Raw genomic sequence first — 7079 nt, forward strand, 5'->3', positions numbered from 1 at the left:
TGATGCATATTTCGAACGATAGAAAGTCGTTCTTTAGAAAGCAAATGAGAGTAAGACGTGTACAAACCTGCTTTGTGTAGCACAACACGTGGCTGCTTGCAAACTTCGTCCAGCAGTTGAAGATGTTGCTCGTTCTCTTCTTTTATTCCACAAAGTTCCTCTTTGAACTTGGGTGTCGTTCTTGCACACATTTTCAAACGCCAATCTCAACAAATCCGCACTTGATCTCTGCTTGGCGATAACTCGTGTGCTTCTCTTTGTTCGACGAGACGAATGAAAGATGGCGTCTTTTTTTTCAAGTAGTGCTGAATGGATCTCCTGCGTGAAGACTGCAGTTTGTTCAGCACTCAAGCGGAAGAATAGGACACACCCCGCTGTGATATGATTGGCTCCTGACTTTGTGGAGCACTGTCACCAACTCACCGACAGATGTCGCCATTTGCGATGCAAATAATTGTTGTCTCCTTCCAAACAAAGGAAAAACGTAAGATTTAAACCGTATGCACATTAACAAACATTTTAGCTCCCAAATATTAAAGGATTTTATACATTTGACTATAAAGGATGTAATACGATTGACTACAAGTTACATGTATTCCGTTTAATGCAATAAAGATATTTGCTGATTGTGCTTTGATTCGATGTGCAGTGGAAGGTCAGGGCAGGCTGTGTGTAATGCGTAGGTGGCAGATATCTTTTGTACAGGACGGGCCGCGCTTCTGATAACGGGGGTACTGACGCAGGCCTCCCGCCATCAAGGCGCTGCTGTGTGAGATTGGACGAGCCGACACGTCATCCTGCGGGCAGAAAACGTCCACTAAGAGAAAGCTAAAGTTAACTGCAGATGACACATAGCCAATAGTAGAATAGTAGGTTATCTTTGTTTTGTTTGCTGAAATGTATAATTGATCCTGGGCAACTCGGGGGGGCGTCGTCTTCTGTTGGGTACAGGGACGCGCAGAGCTGTAATGTTAGGGACCCGAGCCCCAGATTTGTATTAGATCTCCTGTTAGGAATAAATCCGCTCCCGTGTGAAGTTGCCGGCTTCCTGGTCATCTTTCTCTCAAAAACGAGCGCGCATAATTGTTGGATGAATGAAGGTCGTGTTTGGTTAACCATTAATGGAGTCAGATAATTAATTCGAACTATTTGGTAAACTTTTGGTGCATTTAAAGTGTAAAACCCAACAATTTTTGGCGACCCCGACGTGATGAGAGGGAGAGGACTACAAAAGAAATCCACAGACTTCGAATAAGAGAACCACAGGGTCAGGGACCCGTATCCACACCAAGTCACGACTTGTAGAACGGAAAGGAAATCCCGACTTAGACCTGTTTTCCTCTGGTGGTACCACATCTAAAAGGTAAGCAGAATACCTGTTACTACATGTCTGAATTCTGCACAATTGGGGAAAAATAAATGTAACAGAGGAAAGCGGGGATAATTGGGACATTAAATATTAAAAGTGTGGATTGTGACACGGTGTAAAATCTGGGATTTACGTATCACGGTAATAAAGTGTAAAATCTGGGATTTACGTATCGCGAAGTCGTAATAAGGTGTAAAATCTGGGATTTACTTATTACAAAAATAGTCTGGGACTATATGTGGTATTGATACGGTGTAAAATCTGGGATTTACGTATCGCGATTTGTGTGCAAGTGTAAGCAGTGTGATTGGTGTGATATAATTTGGACTGTTTTGTTTGATATTTGGCTGGGACGCACGGGAGTGGATTGTTCAGGAGGAGTGGAGATAGGTGAGATATGGGGCTCGGTTCCGATGAACCATATGAAAGTGATGGTGTGAGGCAAGAAATTGATGGACATTATGTGAAGTTGGAGACGCAATTAATGAGTGGAATTGAGGAGAAAAAAAAAAAAAAGATAAACAAAAACAAAAAAAAGGAAAAGAGAGGTATCGGAAGGTGTTTTTGAAATTACAAAAGGATGACCACATGGGATATGATTAAGTTGGCTAAGCAGGTGCAATAGAAAGAGAGGAAAATTTTGAATGACATCAAACAATTGAAAAGGGGCAAAAGATAAAGCTAAATGGATTCGGAAAGGTAAAATGGAAAAATAATTGGCAATGGCGGAGGAGGACAGACGTAGTGTGCATCAATTGGCGACAGTGGCAACAACATTGGCAAACATAAAATTGGAAGAAAAGGTTGAGAAAGTTGTGAAAGTGGACAAGAAGGAGAGGCACGTGAGAAAAAGAAGATGTTGAATGTTGTGGAAAGTTGTGCAAGTGACAAGATTGGTAAAGGGTGATATTGAACTGGTTGTTGAACCTTTTGGCGTATATTCGGAGCCAATCATGTATGTCAGGGGTTTCCAGGCAAAAAGAAAAGGGCAAAAGTTATTCCAGTTTAGAAAAATGGGGATAAACATGATTTGTTTTTTCAAAACTACAGGCCAATGGCTGTGATGTATGATATTCGAGAAATTCTTTAAAATTAGGTCAAACTGTCAGAAAGACTCGGGGGGGGGGGAACCAAAGTTTCACAGACAAATCTATAGAGCGATACAATATTTAGAAGTACACACTCCACATTGAGGGTACGTATGGAATTAACGGAACTGTATTAGATGAGAAAATTTTGCAAGTGTTTTTGTTTACCTTAAAAGGCTTTTGATACCTTGGATTATAGTGTGCTCCTTGAAAACTGAGCAAATGTGGTTGCGGAGGAGTTGCATTCAAAGGGATTTTCAAGTAATTTAGAAAATAGGGAGCAGGGATAAATAATATTTTTATGTTTAATTTTGGGGGAATATATTACAGGTGCTGAAGGGCTTGAAACAAGAATTTAAAAGAATAAAAATCAGGTTGGATTAAAATAAATTATCTAATAAATTAGTGTAATTAGAATTATTAAGTCAAAAAAATTTCATGTTATTCAGTAACAGTAGGAGAGACATGAGTGTTCAAATTAACATAAGAGAAAGAGTAAGAGAAACTGCTTCTGGGTGTCATTCTTAATTAGAATTTGTGTTGGAAACCACATCTATCGAACACAAAGTAAAAATTATCAGAAAACAATAGCCCTGTATGCAGAGTAAAAGATGCACTGGATAAGAAAGCACTATATATATATCGATTGTTAATATAACGTTCTGAGTGTTCTGTATATGACCTATTGCATTGACGTATGAGGAAGGCCTGCAAAACATATTGTCAGTCAATTTTTACTTTACAAGAATGAGCCATAAAATAATGAATTGAAAACCATAGAGAGAACCAACAAATCCACTATTTATTCAATTAATTAATAAGATTTTGTGAATTGGCAGATAATATTATTTATTTTACTTTTGATTTTTCTGAGTGAATATTTTTCCCTTAATAATTCCAGACAAATACGAGTGGAAAACCACTGAGGCCCTGAGTGGCCCGCGGCCCCTATGTTTGTTTCCATACAACCCACCCCTTCACAGCCCAGTTTGTCTCTTTTCCTGACACTAATCTCCTCGTTTCACTGTGTGTGTGTGTGGGGGTGTGTCTGTGTTCCCTTTGGCTGATAAACATAGCTGGTAGTTTGGTCTACTAGAGTTTTGTTTACTTTCTTTTCTGCTTACTCTCTGAAGGTCATTGTAAATTTATTTCTTCTTATTATGTTGCATGAAGATTTTTTTTTAAGGATCCATTGGCATAAACAAAGGTCAGTGAAGGAATTTGTGTTCCCGATAAGAAAATATGAGCCTTGATGGGGTCAAAGTGACGTCATACTGCAGGTTCCTTGCAAGATTGATGTGTCACCCGCTGTTAAGGATTTTTTAGTGACATAAGCACTGGCCACTTATATAGCTCCTGATAAGACCTGTTAAATTTGTAGAATTAATTAGTCCTATAGAAAACAAACGTCTTTACTAGGAGGCGTTCATCGAAACATCAACTCAAAGCATTAAGACCCTTTTCAATCCCCTTGCACCTAACTCTCTCTCTCTCTCTCTCTCTCTCTCTCTCTCTCTTTTTCCCTCACTCTTTGTGTGTGCGGGTGAGTTGGGATTTTAAAATTTTTGGGACATAAAGAATATACAACTTAATTGATATAGCGCATTTTACTTTCCATATCAGGTAATGAAGAAATTAATAGATAAGATGAATATAAATTAGCAGGTAATTAGAACACCAACACTAAAAACATACAAGAGACACCTGAAGAACAGTGACAATCTTATTAAAATAAAAAATTTTGAGTTAAAGGGATTATGGTTTTGGGATAGGTTTTAGGTGAAATATTCTATGAACATGTTGAAAGAAAATCCTTGGAACAGGAAATATCTAGCAATTGGAGATTGGTTTACCAAATATAAAGCTGGATTAAATAGTCCTGTAGATGATCTATTAACTGATGTGTATTAAATGTGACAGAGGTGGAAGACAGATGTTTTATGACTGTACGACGCGAACCCTGACATGACAACTTTTAAGGGACATGACTGCATTCCATAAATACCAGACTGCTAACTTCCGCATCTATGAGCTGTTTGACGTCGCAGGTGCATTATCGTCAGCCACGTCCAGGAGGAACAGGAGAAAGAGAAACGACATCACGGGGACTAAATGGGAAAATAAAGAGACCCACAGTTGTAAATTTTGGCATACGCTGGCTAAATTGAGGCAAAATTATGGATCTGCCAGCACAAATCTCAGTGAAATCAAGGCGGACACGCCGAGGGAGGGGTCTCTGTGTGGAATTGGAAAGTATCTTTTTGGTGAATGGAAGTGTGAAAGAAAAAGTGTTTGTACGTATATGTGGTTTGAGTGAATGTTTAAGGGACGGGCCTCAGAAAAGAAACCTGATTGAGGGCATCGGCAAGCCCTTACAGCACGTAGGATGCAATGGGCGGACAGGTCTGATCAACCTGGATCCCTATTGCACTCCCAAGTACTGATTTTCAAATTGTTATTGGAGAAAGATTGGACTAATCAAATACAAGCATCAAGTGAATGATTGATTGACATTATTACACAAAATTTATGCAAAACTGAAATTTTCAGAAGGGAGGTAATTTACCCCTTCACTGGCAAGTGCCACTCCTCCTCCAGTTCTCTCCACAGGTTTGAGGTGACATGTGACCTGTGTGACCAGAAGGCTGGAGAACGCTTCAAATAGCGTCACATCACGCCCATCCTGGAGGTTCTCCTCAACAAGGAGGGTGATATAATATATTCTAATTTAGGGCCCACAAAACAGATTATTAAGATATAGTTGTTACTTTAACCTGCTCATGTGCTCCGCAGTTTTAATATTCACATTGGGTGCACGAATAGATAACACACACCCAGTACAGGATAGGGAAATTTCGTTGTATTGTTTAGACCAGGGGTCTCAATCTCGCGGCCCACGGGCCATTTGCGCCCCGCGGGATGATAGTTTGCGGCCCCCGCCTTATTATGAAAGTTTAATGTTCGTGCGGCCCGCGAATTTGATATGACTGGCACTTTACAGTGTTTTGTGCGAAGCTGAACGAACCTACCAATCACGGTGGAGTATATGGCTCTCGAGGGTGGGCTTGACGTAAGCAGAGAGTTACAGCAGCGAGTTCATTCGTGTGCTGGGATGAGACTGTGACTGGTGATGTTGAAGATGTGCGGACGGATTATAGCAGGTTATGGATGTAGAAATGGACTATGAAGTGAAACTGTATCACTCAAACAGATAGTTGTCAGGATATGATTATACGTCTATGCGGGGTCTCATGATCCGCTCGCAACGTAGTTAATTCTCTGTGGGTTAATGCTGCACTTTCATCAATGGGATCCTCATCAAAAGGATATGCCATGTTCGTAATAGTAGTGAAAAGTGATGAACAATATTTTTTTTTATTCAAGACGACGGAACTACGGCAAAATTGGCCGGCTGTTTGATTGAATAAGGAAATGATTTCTCGTCTGTGCCTGTGAAAGCTGGCGGAGACGGATTCGGTGTCAATCATGAAACTTGGTCCCGACCAGTTTAGTGAGTCCCAGGGGCAGTTATCTGTTATTAAGATAGTTATCGTTATCTCTCTCTGTAAAAGTAGTCAAAATAAATGACAACAACGGTCCGTAAGCAGTCGCCTTTTTGCGCTCGCCATCCCGGTCCTTACCATAGAAACACCATGGCCTTCATGGGGAGCGTATCTATGTTCCCCGCTTTGTATGGGACCGGGGAATATAGGACCCTTTTTCTAAATATAAGTCCGATGTTCCCCGCTTTTCCCCAAAAGGGTCCTTTGTTCCCCGCTTTCCGCCAAAAGCCTTGAAATTGTGTTGTATTTCATAATTAATCCTTACCTCCCAGCTAATCCTCATCTCCTCCTCCCACCCTCCCCCTCTGTCTCGCCACGAAATAATCAAAAATTCATGTTCAGAAGAAGATTGGGCTGCCAGGATGGCCGAGTGATCTAAGGCGCCGCGTTCAGGACCCAGTCTCCCCAGGAGGCCTCGGTTCAAATCTCGAATTTCCCCATTGTGGGACTAATAAAGGGAATATTATTATTATTATTATTATATTATTAAAGAACTCTTAATACAGACATTTGACTCATTATTATTATTATTATTATTGATTACTGATTAATTTGATTAATTCCTTATTTATTTTCTTATTAATTCCTTATTTATTTTTAAATCTTATTTTGTGTTAAAAAATAAAAATAAAGACATTTGAGAAGATTAGATATTTTTAATTTTTTTCTTGCGGAAAACCAGCCTCACCCAGAGTCTGCCTCTAGTGGCCCCCCAGGTAAGCAGGGAAGCCCAGACTGGAAGTCGTTTTCCATGGCCTCACCGAACTCCTCCCACGCCCGAGTTTTTGCTTCGGCAACCACCGAAGCTGTATTCCGCTTGGCCAGTCGGTACCTGTCAGCTGCCTCCGGAGTCCCACAGGCCAGAAAGGCCCGATAGGCCTCTTTCTTCAGCCTGACAGCATCCCTTACCGCCGGTGTCCACCAGCGCGTTCGGGGGTTGCCGCCATGACAGGCACTGACCACCTTATGTCCACAGCTTCCATCGGCTGCCTCAACAATGGAGGCACGAAACATGGTCCACTCATACTCAATGTTCCCCGCCGCCCCCGGTACGTGGGC

This window comes from Idiotropiscis lumnitzeri, chromosome 2 (assembly GCF_059441095.1).
Source record: "Idiotropiscis lumnitzeri isolate Australia: NSW breed Sydney's pygmy pipehorse chromosome 2, RoL_Ilum_1.0, whole genome shotgun sequence".
Lineage (NCBI taxonomy): Eukaryota > Metazoa > Chordata > Actinopteri > Syngnathiformes > Syngnathidae > Idiotropiscis > Idiotropiscis lumnitzeri.